The following is a 15,620-nucleotide window of genomic DNA, read 5'->3' as shown; positions in this document are numbered from 1 at the left end:
CGTCCCCTTCTCCTCCTGCCCCCAATCTCTCATCCCTCATTTTTCCCTATGTCCATGCCATCTGTCATGCAGCTTTGTGGTGCTCTTCTCTCGGACTTTAGCTTCAGACAGTTATAAGACAATTTTGAAGATTTCTAGCTTGTTTCTATATGCTTTCTTACACCTTTGCAATCTCTAGGTTAAAAACAAACAAAGAAACAAAAACCGCCTAGACTACTTAACTAGTCCCAGGAGGAGGTTAGGAGACATGTTCCAGGGTCAACTTGCATCAGCATAGCCCAATCTAGATCTCCATATGCATGAGGTTTGTATGCCAACTGTATACCCCTGAGGTTTTCTGAGGTCATTTTTAGTAAGCATTTTTGTGTCAATATAGAACTGCTACAAGTTTCATAATGCTTTCTTTGCTGATGTAAATGGAATCAAATGCTGTTGTCTATCAAAGAAGGCTACAATTATTTGAAGACAAAGAAAAATTTTGCAACATAAATTCAGTAATATAGTTCTTTACATAATTCTGTTTTGCTGTGATATACCCTTTTATTGTAAGGCACATTGTGAGTATTTTTCTTCAAACCAGTTCTGATAGTTCAAGTTTCATATGAAAATACTACCGTTCAGTCATGAAATAGATGTTATTTTCATAGATATAGGCTAAATCTACAGTGTTCAAGTGAAGTAGGAGAGCTCAGAATGAATGTAAACCTTCTTTTGTCCCTTCAATCAAGTACAGCAAAACAGTTATAACATTGTGAGTTGGGGGGAAAAGTTGAGTTAAAAGTGAAAGGTAGTGAATGAGATAAATAGGCAGAGCATGGAAGATATTTATGGCAGTGAAACCGCTTTATATGATACTATATCGATGGCCACATGTCATTTTATATAAGCCCAACCCATAGGGCTTCCCTTGTAGCTCACTCAGAAAAGAATCTGCCTGCAGTGCAGGAGACCTGAGTTCAATCCCTGGGTTGGGAAGATCCCCTGGAGAAGGAAATAGCAACCCACTGCAGTATCCTTGCCTGGAAAATCTCATGGACAGAGGAGACTGGTGGGCTGCAGTCCATGAGATGGCAAAGAATTGGGTTTGACTGAGTGACTAACCCTTACTAATCCATAGACTGTACATCACCAGGAGTGAACTCTAATGTAAACTATGGACTTTAGGTGGTAATGATGTGCAATATGGGTTCATGATTATAACAATTATATCACTGTGGTGTGTGATATTCATAGTGTAGGAGATTTTGCCAAGTATATAGGAACTCTTTCCATTCAACTTTGCTGAACGGAAATTGCTCTAAAATTAAAGTATAGTTAAAAATATAATGAATTTCAGGAATACACTTGCCTTGCAAAACTAAAGATGACTCCATAATATGAACTATCATCTCAAGAAAAACAATGAATTTCATATGAAATTGGCTTCTGAAAAAGTATAAAACAACTTAATTGGCACAATTTAGATACAGTAAGCCTTTTATATTAAGTAGCTATTAACTTTGAACAAAAATGATATATAAAGATTCAGACATTTATACATATTGTTTATAAAATCAACATAAGTTAAGTAACTTTCAATGTATTACATACAAATGTTTTCTGAGTATAGGACTATACACATTCAGTGGGAGAGAACACGTATTTTCATTGAGAAGCCTAAGATCTCAAAAAACAAACAAACAAAAAAATAAAACAAAACAAAACCTGTGGACTAGAATTACTCGAAAAGTAGTGAGTAAATTAGAGCTATATTTCTTTATATATTAAATGTTATTTAATAACTTTTTTGAAGATGAATTGAAAATTGAGTGAAGAACGGGAAAGAATGGTTGTGGAAGTTCGAAGCAGAAAGGAAACCCAGGTAAGAGGTGCTTGCATAAACTCAGGTTAATGAGGCTTGCATTAAGATTGCAGCAGAGTGTTGGAAAATATAATTACTGTTGTCTGTGTGTCTATTTCTACTGTTTAAGGGTGATGCCAAACCTGGGGAAAAGCATAATCATAGAATCAAGCAGCAGCCAGAATCTACCCAAAGCATGATATATAGACAGATGAGAACTGCCAAGTTGCTGCCGATACTAAATACCGTGGTTTCACACAAGTACTGAACAATAAAGTTTGCCATTGGAGACCTTAATCCCAGTTCCCCAATAAACTGAATGTTAGTATCATCTCATCTTCATACATTTTCATCTGTTACTGCTGTCTCACTTGGATCCCTAACTCATAATTCAAGTAGGTAGCTGATGATGCATCAAGCTGGTTATGTGTCAAGCTGCATAGGAGGCCCTGAAAGTCAGTCTGTTAAACTGATCTTCTGAGCAGGAATCAGACTCAGTTTCTTACCAAATTTCCTAAGTGAGGAATGTGAGGAAGTTAATAATAGGAAAAAAAAAAAGACAAATCACCACTATATTCAGGACGATAAACACAGTTTACCACTTAATTCACTTATGTATTTAACGTATATTTATTGAACTCTAACTGTGTTTTAGGATATATGTCAGGAATTTAATAGACAAGTTATTTGCTCTCTTAAATCATTCACTCTCCTTGAGAAAATACAATAAAACAATGTTAGTTAAAAATTATAGACTATTATATGATGATGTATACTAAACAGATAAATAAATCTCAGGAAGCCCTTCAGAAGAAGAAAATGGGATACAAAGTTTTAGGAAAAGATGCAATTTTAAAATGTGTAGTCAGTGAGAAATAAGTTAACATGGAAATGAAGACCAGAAAAAGTGATATAAAAGAAAGCCATCTTAATGTATGAGGAAAAATAGAAGGTAAAGAAATCAACAACTGCAAACATCTATGAAGTGTAAGCACACACAGCATGTTCAAGGAACAGCAATACAGCCTGTTATGAGCAAAATCAGAGGCAAAGAATATTCCGGGGGGGGGGGAACCTTTCTGGAAACATAAATATTGAGGGATTTATTTCTAAATTTTTGGTATTAACAGTTGAACCTAAAAGAAGTCCTTTGTAGTGGCTGCAACTTCAGTGGAACTACAGGGTGAAATAAAATCAAATAAAAATTAAAAGTAAAATGGACTGGAATGGAAGAGAAGAAAATATCATGAGGAAAATGAATGATTTGCTCTCACTAGAAAATGGAAATAAAAGTCCCATTTGAGAAGAAGTATTGTTAGTTTATTTTTACATGTTTCTAGGGATAAAATATCTAGTAGCCTTGAGACTGGGTAAACCCCAAGGAAAGACATTAAGTGCAAGTATTACCTACTAGCCTAGCAGAATCAGACTGAAATTTCCTTCAGAGGAAGGCAGCTTTAACAGAAGTTGGTACTTAATTTTCCAAAATAAAACATGACAAACAGCATATTTAGACACCAAATAATCCAAACATTCACATATAAAATATAAAATAACCATGTATTAAATATTTAAGTAAAAGGTCAACCAAAAAAATGAGATAAAAATATCAGAATTAACCAGAAAGATTACAAATTAAAACAAAGCTCTCTAATTTAAACTTGAAATAAAAGAGTTTGGAGGACGTCACTGCCATTTATACAAAAGGTAAAGCAAGAGAAACTAAAAATTAATAACCTTTCTTGGACCCATCAGAGAATTTAGGTTTCATGGCAAACTACACCCTGAGATCTGGAAAGCCAAGGTCTCCGGATATCTAGAGAAACACAGGATAAAAAGACTTGCTTTTCTGAAACAGAAACCAGTGGAGCTATGAATTAGTGGAACACTTAAAGAGTAATTTGGATGAATTGCTAGAGGTTAAGCGTATTACAAATGATGTAAAAAAAAGGAATAACAGAGACAAAACTCTGTATTGGAAAACGAGGACTGATGAGATATGAATTGAAATATATTGCCCAGGCCTATGAGAGAAAAAAGAAAGAAAAAATGACAACTAATCCAGAAAATGTGTTTAAAAAGATATTTCCCAGAAGATAGAGGAATCTAGTAGAGGTGTTCATACCTTGCATTTAAGTGAGATCAAGATGGATAAAGTGGGTTAAACAGAAATTACAGGAATCCTCACAGAAATTGACAGATCGGGAAGAGCCAGAGTCAAATAGGGCACCTGAAAGCAGCAGAGTTCAGAAGTTCCAGGAAAAGATCCATAATGTAAAACTTGAAAGATGACAGCTCCTAAGAGATGAGAGGCTTTAGAGAGAATAGTTTGGCTGCAATTATAACTGATAGAAATGGAAAAACAAGAGGATGGGATAAAAGGAGAAAGTTAATGTTCCCAGAAATATCTAAACAGACCAATTCCCATAACAAACAGGACAGAATGTCACCAACTGACAAGACCAGTTGTCTTGAAGGATAGAACTCATACTAGAGGATTGCAATATATTCTGAAAACATAGGGATGGTTTGTTTCTTATTAGTTTTAGAGCAAGAACATAAAGGAAAAGAAAAGCTAGCCACTGTAACAGGTGGTATATTAATGACATTTTAAGGATAAATGGAACACTTTGAAAGTAAGTGAATCTCGATATTTGAATCCAAATTTAAAACTTCCCTGGTGGCTCAGACGGTAAAGCTTCTGTCTACAATGCGGGAGACCCGAGTTCGATCCCTGGGTTGGGAAGATCCCCTGGAGAAGGAAATGGCAATCTACTCCAGTACTATTGCCTGGAAAATCCCATGGACAGAGGAACCTGATAGGCTACAGCCCATGGGGTCGCAAAGAGTCGGACACGACTGAGCGACTTCACTTTCTTTCACTTTCTTAATCCAGATCCAATCAGTCCATTCTAAAGGAGATGAGTCCCAGGTGTTCTTTGGAAGGAATGATGCTAAAGCTGAAACTCCAATACTTTGGCCACCTCATGCGAAGAGTTGACTCATTGGAAAAGACTCTGATGCTGGGAGGGATTGGGGGCAGGAGGAGAAGGGGACAACAGAGGATGAGATGGCTGGATGGCATCACTGACTTGATGGACATGAGTTTGGGTGAACTCCAGGAGTTGGTGATGGACAGGGAGGCCTGGTGTGCTGCGATTCATGGGATCGCAAAGAGTCGGACACGACTGAGAGACTGAACTGAACTGAATTTTATGAGACAGTTATATATTTAAATCTGATTCTTTTAAAAATTAGATAACAGAGTAGTCAAAGCTACTAATGACATGTCAAAGTTACCTATTGTCAGACAAAACTTTTAATAGTTTAAAATACATTTGCTTTTGGTAGAATAATATTGGTTTCATGTGTGCATTCTAGTTCTTGATTTCTGGTTGTTAAAATTATTTTCCAACATAGTCATTGCAGATACTTAGCACAGTGATACATATATGAGTGTTATTCTGTGGCTTAATGAATTTTGAATCCTTATTTTAATGTCTGATTAATAAATTATCAGAGAATGCAAAAGGAAAAAATGCAGAAAGTGGTATTTTTGAATCTGGTATTTTACTTTTCAAAAACTGTCAAACATTGCTTTTTTTCTTTTTACTTGTATAATAATTATTAAAATGCTTTTCACTTTATTGTTAGTTTAAATATAATTTGGAAGATGAACTGTGAGGACTTTGGGTGTTAATATGCAGTTTACTCTCTTTTTCTTTAAGAAAATGCACATAAATTTCTTAACCCAAATCTTACATTAATAAACATATCTTAGAATTAAAATAGACCTACTACAACTTCATTAGCATATAAATAGAGACCAATTATTTAGAATATAGCATTGCTTCAGACAAATAGTAACTGAATTTGATTTGTATATTATTACATAGTTCATTACAGATAATGAAATCCAAGCTCAAAACACTCATTAACATAGATTTAACAAGGTGAAAACTCTGTTTTCCTTTCTTTCACTCCTTTTCTCTGTTTCTTCCATTTGTCCCTTCCTCATTTCCTATTTACCTTTTTCCTTCTTTGTTTAAAGAAATCTGCCTCTAAATCATCACTCCGTTTGTTTTTCCACTATACACCGAACCAGTAATCAGGCATGATTAACTGTCATTAAAATGAAAATTTTTATTTAAACCTTCAGTTCAGTTCAGTCGCTTAGTCACCTCCAACTCTTTGCAATCCCATGAACCGCAGCACGCCAGGTCTCCCTGTCCATCATCAACTCCTGGACTTTACCCAAACTCATGTCCATTGAATTGGCGATGCCATTCAGCCATCTCATCCTCTGTTGTCCCCTTCTCCTCCTTCCCTGAATCTTTCCCAGCATCAGGGTCTTTCCCAATGAGCAGCTTTTTGCACCACGTGGCCAAAGTACTGGAGTTTCACCTTCAACATCAGTCCTTCCAATCAACACCCAGGGCTGAACTCCATCAGGATGGACTAGTTGGATCTCCTTGCAGTCCAAAGGACTCTCAAGAGTCTTCTCCAGTACCAAAGTTCAAAAGTATCAATTCTTCACTGCTCAGCTTTCTTTATAGTCCAACTCTCACATCCATAGATGACCACTGGACAAACCATAGCCTTGACTAGATGGATCTTTGTTGCCAAAGTAATGTCTCTGCTTTTTAATATGCTGTCTAGGTTGGTCATAACTTTCCTTCAAAGGAGTAAGCATCTTTTAATTTCATGGCTACAATCACCATCTGCAGTGATTTTGGAGTCCCCAAAAATAAAGTCAGCCACTGTTTCCACTGTTTCCCTATCTATTGCTATGAAGTGATGGAACCAGATGCCATGATCTTAGCTTTCTGAATATTGAATTTTAAGCCAACATTTTCACTCTCCTCTTTCACTTTCATCAAGAGACTCTTTAATTTTTCTTCACTTCCTGCCATAAGGGTGGTGTCATCAGTCATCTGCATATGAGGTTATTGATATTTCTCCTGGCAATCTTGATTCCAACTTGTGCTTCTTCAAGCCCAGTATTTCTCATGATGCATTCTGCATATAAGTTAAATAAGCAGGGTGACAATATACAGCCTTGACGTACTTCTTTTCCTATTTGGAGCCAGTCTGTTTTTCCATGTCCAGTTCTAACTGTTGCTTCCTGACCTGCATATAGGTTTCTCAAGAAGCAGGTCAGGTGGTCTGGTATTCCATCTCTTTCAGAATTTTCCAGTTTGTTGTGATCCACATAGTCAAAGGCTTTGGCATAGTCAATAAAGCAGAAATATATGTTTTTCTGGAATTCTCTTTCTTTTTCGATGATCCACCCAATGTTGACAATTTGATCTCTGGTTCCTCTGCCTTTTCTAAAACCAGCTTGAACATCTGGAAGTTCACAGTTCATGTATTTCTGAAGCCTGGCTTGGAGAATTTTGAGCATAACTTTGCTAGTGCGTGAGATGAGTGCAATTCTGTGGTAGTTTGAACATTCTTTGGCATTGCCTTTCTTTGGGATTGAAATGGAAACTGACCTTTGCCCGTTCTGTGGTCACTGCTGAATTTCCCAAATTTGCTGGCATATTGAGTGCAGCACTTTTACAGAATCATCTTTTAGTATTTGAAATAGCTCAACTGGAATTCTATCACCTCCGCTAGATCACACTATCGTGATTATCTAGGTCATGAAAATCTTTTTTTTGTACAATTCTTCTGTGTATTCTTGCCACCTCTTCTTAATATCTTCTGTTTCTGTTAAGTCCATATCATTTCTGTCCTTTATTGAGCCTATCTTTGCATGAAATATTCCCTTGGTATGTCTAATTTTCTTGAAGAGATCCCTAGTCTTCCCCATTCTGTTGTTTTCTTCTATTTCTTTGCATTGATCACTGATGAAGGTTTTTATCTCTCCTTGCTATTCTTTGGAACTCTGCATTCAAATGGATATATCTTTCCTTTTCTCCTTTGCTTTTTGCTTCTCTTCTTTTCACAGCTGTTTGTAAGGCCTCCTCAGACAGCCATTTTGCTTTTTTGCATTTCTTTTTCTTGGAGATGGTCTTGATTCCTGTCCTCTGTACAATGTTATGAACCTTTGTCCGTAGTTCATCAGGCATTCTGTCTATCAGATCTAGTCCCTTAAATATTTCTCCCTTCCACTATATTATCATAAGGGATTTGGTTTAGGTCATACCAGAATAGACTAGTGCTTTTCTCCACTTTCTTCAGCTTAAGTCTGAATTTGTCAATAAGGAGTTCATGACCTGAGCCACAGTCGGCTCCCAGTCTTGTTTTTTCTGACTGTATAGAGCTTCTCCATCTTTGGGTGCAAAAAATTTAAATCTTCAAAATACAAAATTAAAAATATTATTTGTGTTTTAGATTTTGTATGTATTGTTTTTTAAAAGAAATATAAACCTATTACAGTACAGTATTATATAGTTAATTATGTTAGTTGGGTACCTAAGTTAACTTTGTTGGTCTTGAGAACAAATTAGACTTACAATGTACTCTCAAAATAGAACTCATTTTTATGTAGGGGACTTACTATATTTTATCTATTCATTAAACAAAATGCATTAAGATTTATACCCAGAAATATGTTAGCAATTATGTTACTGAATGAACTTAAAAGCAATTAAAAAAATGCATTTGTTTTAAAAACAAAATAAATAAAGTGAATATCAATACATATGGCTTTCCCTCTATAAATTATTAGAAAACCTCTCAGTATGTGTTCCAATTACACAGATATATTTATTTCCATGATATTTTGTTATTTTTATTTCTATTGTTTTTGCTTTATTGAATTGAGGTATACTTTTGACTATTAAAATGCCCCCTCTTAAAACATATGCCTGAATTAATTTTACTTATGTGGATATCCATGATCTTACATATATAATTGAAGACTAGATGCAGATCTATAGTTTTCTTTCACTGTGATTTCAAAATGTATTTTTATATGCAAAATGATGTTAAATATTTTCATATGTAATTATTGGCCATTTGAATGTTCTCATATGTGAATTATATGTTCAAGGTTTTTAAACAGTTATAAAATTGCATACCAATTTTCTTTTCTGACTAATTTGTGCTTGTTATTTATATGCTCGGAATAAGAATTTTCATATATTTTCTCCCATTCTGTGGTTTGCCTTTTCATATTTCTATTACCCATATTATGTTAAAAATAATTCATTTTTGTTTTATTTGTATATGTTTTATACACACTGCTTATGTTTGTATTGAGTTAATGTATTATTGAGCTTTCAGTTTTAGAATGTAACAGGAAATAGACATTGTAATATTTAACGTTTTTGTATATTCAGTATCAGATAGATAAGCCAACATAGAAAGTTAGATTTTTTGTTTTTTTCATCTTTATCTATTTTTAACCTAAGAAGTAGTGTGATTTCTCTAAGGATAACTGCAGGAAAGTTATTAATAAAAATAAGTTGTTTTACTTTAAGAATTGTATTTCTTAGTCTGATGGCTATATATCAATTTTTTCAATCACTATATTTCTTAAGTATAAACAGGTGATATCTCTGAAATGAAAGTTCTGTGAGTTTTAAAAGTGGATGTAATTGATTTAAACAAGAGGCAGAAAATTTTGAAAAGTACTAACAGGGAAAATAAGGGTATCTCAAAGCTGGCACATTACTGATTTATAACTTTCATTATGCTTTTACGATTAGAACAAACATCTGAAACTTTGTGCTTAAATTATTATTCTTCCTAAGACCAAATTTATTTATAGATAAATTCTGTAAAATAGTCATGTTAATAGCTTCCACAAAAAGAAGAATCAATACAAAATTCCAAATGAGTTTTGCTTTGTTTCTGTTACATTCTCTTTCATTTCCTTTCTTGAGAAGGCAAGATATACTAGAATAATAGAAACTAAATTATTCATACTTTTCCTACCTCAGCTAATTTTTCAATAAAATAACTGGAGTCTATAAACTATGCACATAATTTCTCTATGAATAGTGATGGGGAAACATAGTTATTATATTTTTTAGCAATGCTGTTTTTCTGGATGTTCCAGAAACTTCCTAGCAAATATAATTATTCAGCAAGTATTTATTTGTTGCCCAATAATTTCTATTCCTATGAGAGCCATAAATATAAAAAGATAAGTTTCATCCTTATGAAAAATGTAATATCAAGCAAAAATAATAAGGCTGCAAAAGTTATAATATGGAGACTGGTGTAAGAGAAATACAAACACCCATGCAGGAAAAAAAAAAAAAGTATTTCAAGAAGGTATGTAATGATTACAGTGAGAACACTAAAGGGAGAAGGTATCACAACATGTTTACAAAATGAGGGGATTCTTAGAGAGGAGGCAAGACTTGATTAATTTTTGCAATTTATGCTGGTTTTAGGCACTTAGAGGAGAAGATATTCTAGCTAAAGCAAAGGACATGAGACAAGTCACAAGAGTGTGAATAGAATAGAAATCTTAGAATCTTACAAAGAATTTGGCAATTTGTCCCCTTGTTTGGGGACATACAAGGAGTGAGTTTTGAGGGATAGTCTGTGACCAGTCTGGATTTTAGCCTGAAGAAGAATGGGGATATCAATATAAAGAAATATAATGTGTTTACTCAGAATTTTATTTAGATTGCAATGACCAGTGATTGGTGAGGGTAGCAGGCATAACAAAAGGTTCATAAATTATCACAGAAGGTAAGATTTAGAGCTTATCTTCCCAATTTGTGTCCTAGGCTTGGCAAGTGGGCAGAATGATCAACTCTGTCATCTGAAACAATCCTGCTGACACTTTCATTAAAATGATTCATTTACACCTATTCACAAAAAACAGGTCCATAGAAAGTAATTTTAATACATGCCAGCCCTCCTACTAAATTGCTTCTTTTTAAAACTATTTCCATCAGTCCAAACTGGTTTTACTGGGGACCACTACACACAGTCAATGGCACCCCACTCCAGTACTCTTGCCTGGAAAATCCCATGGACAGAGGAGCCTGGCAGGCTGCGGTCCATGGGGTGGCTATGAGTCGGGCAGGACTGAGCGACTTCACTTTCACTTTTCACTTTCCTGCATTGGAGAAGGAAATGGCAAGTCACTCCAGTGTTCTTGCCTGGAGAATCCCAGGGACTGGGGAGCCTGGTGGGCTTCCGTCTATGAGGTCGCACAGAGTCAGACACAACAGAAGCGACTTAGCAGCAGCAGCTACACGCAGGAATTGAGTAAGTGTCACATGTAGGAGTGATGGACTTTAACAACAACAACAAAAAATCATAGCAAAGTTTTATCAAAATAATAGAAATCATGAGAACAAACATAAAGAGTTACACTAATAGGGTTAATAGGGTAACTTTAGTAGTGACCACAGTCTGTGACTTCCCTGGTGAATCAAATGGTAAAGCGTCTGTCTACAATGCAGGAGACCCGGGTTCGATCCAGGTCCAGTACTATTGGTGTGGTACTGGAGTGGTCCAGTAGTATTGCCTGGAAAATCCCATGGATAGAGGAGCCTAGTAGGCTACAGTGCATGGTGTCGCAAAGAGTTGGACACGACTGAACGACTTCACTTTCACAGTCTGTGAAGGAAAGGATAAATGGAAGACTGAGCTGGAGTAAGCCAATACTGACATTTCAGCAAGACCCTGGGCATTTGCTTCTCTTTTGCTTTTTTGTTAAAACTCTAAAGGCAGTACACTAGTTTTGCCTGTAATTCATCGGTCCACCATGTTAATTTGTTTCCATGTGTTCCATTGTCACTCAGTCTAATCTGAAGAAATAGAAATGAGCAGAGAACTCAATACAAATGCCCTCTGAAAAGGGAGTAGATTTAAAATGCAACTTAAGGATCAAGGCAAGTGCAATAAGTACTCATTAAAAAAAAAAAATTGAATGTCATGGGAAGGGGGAAAATCTTCCACTGAAAACATGTGAAAGAATAAGAAATACTGCTCTAGTTGAGATATATGTACCTGGAGATGTAGGCTTATTCATCTTTGTGTCCCAATACCTAATATAATTCCAGGCACATAGAAGGTGCTCTAAAAAAGTCCATTGAATGACTTTAGTAATGAATGAATTAGTAATGTTCTATAGCATACTGAAAGAACCCTTAGCACACTGATGATGCACGTTAGTGTGACTGCACCATTTTTATTGTGTTGTGGGGGAGGGGAAAGCTAGCGAGCGTGGATATTTCAAGTTTACGGAAATTAAATTTGTCCATCCTAGTTGGACAGTTTTTGTTTTGTTTTGCTGTGAATATTTCACATAAGTTTAAATGGTCTGTATCAAATGGCTCTAGATTTTTACAGAGTAAAAATATTGCTATCTTATTAGATATAAAACATGCTATGAGCTCGGCATCTCAAGACTCAGGCCTCATCATTCTCAGCCCACATTGCCTCAGGAAATTGACATATATTGATTGAATTGGCTGGTTCTCTTGACTTCTGGCTTCCTGTTGGATTCAGCCAAAGTGGCACCGTTAAGAAATGTCAATAAGGGAAGGAGGATAAGGCACCTCTGGCACCTTCCCCAAAGTCATCCAGGACCAGCTACATTCCTGTTAGGGGGCTGCACTAGCCAATCTTTCTATTTGGTCCCTTATCTTTTGATTCCTAAGGGGGATACATAGCTTCACAATTATTAGCCCCAAATTAATGCAATATCATTTTGATTTCCCTACATCCTTCAGAAATGATTATTATACTCTCTGCAATTTATTATTTTTTATTTTGACACTCACTTCCTATCAGGACCCTGATAGATACCTATAATAATTATTACTCTAATACATCTAATTTAACATTAGTTGTAGGATATTCAATATATTTGTAATTGATCTGTTTTAAAGTATACAGAAATAGACCCATTAAAATTATGTTTTTTTTTAATTTTAAAATCTTGTCATCCATTTATTCAAAGTCTTTATATTCTTTATTTGATGACTAACAATATATCAAAATGTCCAGATGCATATAAATAATACCATGATTATGTGAGAAATCAATAATATTTGCTGTGAAGAAGAGGAGTATACCTAAATGACAGTAACTGTGAAAGCAATGCTATTCAGTTTCATGAATAGACATTTATAAATGAGTTCAATAGAGAGAACAAGTTGTGTAAACTATTCCAGATTCAACAAACATATAATGTATGACACTCAAACTCACTGTTTTCAAGTTATCTGTCTTAAGATACATACAAATAGAGATTTATTCATAAATATATTTGTAAAAAATTATTTGTGAATTTATTTATAAAAATAAAAATTATTCCCTTAATAAATTTTAAGAGAAATCATCCTGTCAAGTTGAGAACTTAAGCCAAAAATTGATATTAAATTGATTATCAAAATGATGAATCATTTCTATTGCAGTACATTTATGTATTATATATATGCATATATATACAGACATATATAAATCTTTATAAAGAAAATAATAATTTTGATGTGTTATTCATTTTTTCACACTAGAACAGGTCTGATTTCGATATTTAAAATTTAATTAAACTTTTATTTTGAGATAACTCTGTTATGTGTATAAATCCCTACATAGTTATGAGTTAATACAAATATATTCCATTCATCCTTTACCTAGTTTCATCCAGTGGGAACAAATTGAAAAAATATAATGCAATTATCACAACCAGGATATTGAAATTGTTTCAGTCCATATCTTATTCCAGTTTCTCTAGTTAATAGTGTTTGTAGTAGATATGTGCATCTGAATTTAAAATCATTGTTTTCTCTGGGGTTCTTCTGTCACTTTTTAATTATAATTAGACTAAGTTCAATATAAAGTTTTTAGAGATGAAAGGGTAGTAGAACAAAAGTCCTTGAATAGATGGCAATTTATTTGAAAAAGTAAAAGCATATGATTTATGTTCCTGCAGCTATGACCTGGCTCTGCACTATCAGCAGGCCATCATCAGTCCTGGAACCCCCCAGGACTATAACCAGCTATGCAAGGACCAAGCTCTGCCCACCAATAAGCCAGCAACCTCAGCACAATGCAAGGCCTGGTAACTAACCAAACCAGAGTCTAGCCTCACCTACCAGCACACCTATGGTAGTTGGCCCCACGAAACCAGAAGGGCCAATGCAGTTCACATATAGGATGCCACTAGACTAGACCATATACTACTAGAGGGTAGTGTGATACTAGGCCCCAAATGGTGCAGCCTATACAGAGGCACTTCTCCAACATCAGGAAACATAACCAACTTACCTACTACATAAAAACTAAAACAGAATTAAGCAGAATAAAATGACAGGAATATGTTGCAAATGAAGGAAAAAGATAAAGTCCCAGAGGAAGAACTAAGCAAAGTGAAAGTAAGCAGCCTAACATAAAGAAATCAAGGCAGTGATCTTAAAAATGTTTAAAGAACTAAGGAGAAGAATGGATAAACAAAGTCAGAAGTTTAATAAAGAGAAAACATAAAGAAGAACCAAACAGAACTGAATAATGTAATAACTGAAATAAAAAAATGTTACACGGGAAAAGTGTATTATATTAGATTAAAACAGTAGATTACATGAAACAGAAGAATGAAACTATAAACTGGAAAATGAGTAGTAGAAATTGTTCAGACCAAACAGAAAAATAAATAAATAAATAAAAATGAGGGTACTTTAAGAGATCTCTGGGCCAACATCAAGTAAACTAATATTTATATTGCAGGGATCCCAGAAGGAGAAGAGAGAGTGAAAGTGGAGGAGAACTTCTTTAAAGAAATAAGTTGACAGCTAAAACTCTCCATAACCTGAGGAGGGAGACACACTTTTAGATCCAGGAAACACAGAAAGTCCCAAACAATATGAACCCAAAAGGGCAAATGTCAAGAAACTCTATAATTAAAACGCAAAACCTTAAAGGGAGAATTTTAAAAGTAACAAGGGGAAAACTGCTAGTTATAGATAAGGACACTCCTACAAAACTATAAGTTGAATTTTCAGCAGAAATTTTGCAGGTCACAAAGGAGTGGCCTGATATAGTCAAATTGATGAAAAGAAAAAAATCTATAATCAAAAATAATCTGCTCAGCAAGGCTATCATTCCAATTTGGAGGGGAAAGAGCTTTACAGACAAGCTAAGCTAAAAGATGATGCTATGAAAGTCCTGCACTCAATATGCCAGGAAGTTTGGAAAATGCAGCAGTAGACACAAGACTGGAAAAGGTCAGTTATCATTTCAATCCCAAAGAAAGACAATGCAAAAGAATGCTCAGATTATCACACAATTGCACTCATCTCACATGCAGTAAAGTAATGCTCAAAATTCTCCAAGCCAGGCTTCAGCAATACGTGAACCATGAACTTCCAGATGTTCAACCTGGTTTTAGAAAATGCAGAGGAACCAGAGATTAAATTGCCAACATCTGCTGGGTCATTGAAAAAGCAAGAGAGTTCCAGAAAAACATCTATTTCTGCTTTATTGACTATGCCAAAGCCTTTGACTGTGTGGATCCCAGAAAACTGAGGAAAATTCTGAAATAGGTGGGAATACCAGGCCACCTGACCTGCTTCTTGAGAAACCTATATGCGTCAGGAAGCAACAGTTAGAACAGGACATGGAAAAACAGACTGGTTCCAAATAGGAAAAGGAGTACGTCAAGGCTGTATATTGTCACCCTGCTTATTTAACTTCTATGCAGAGTACATCATGAGAAACTGGGCTGGAGGAAGCACAAGCAGGAATCAAGATTGTCAGGAGAAATATCAATAACCTCAGATATGCAGATGACACCACCCTTATGGCAGAAAGTGAAGAAGATCTATAGAGCCTCTTGATGAAAGTGAAAGAGGAGAGTGAA

Source organism: Ovis aries, chromosome 2 (genome assembly GCF_016772045.2).
Source record: "Ovis aries strain OAR_USU_Benz2616 breed Rambouillet chromosome 2, ARS-UI_Ramb_v3.0, whole genome shotgun sequence".
Taxonomy (NCBI): Eukaryota; Metazoa; Chordata; class Mammalia; order Artiodactyla; family Bovidae; genus Ovis; species Ovis aries.
Note: the sequence above shows the minus strand (reverse complement) of the source record.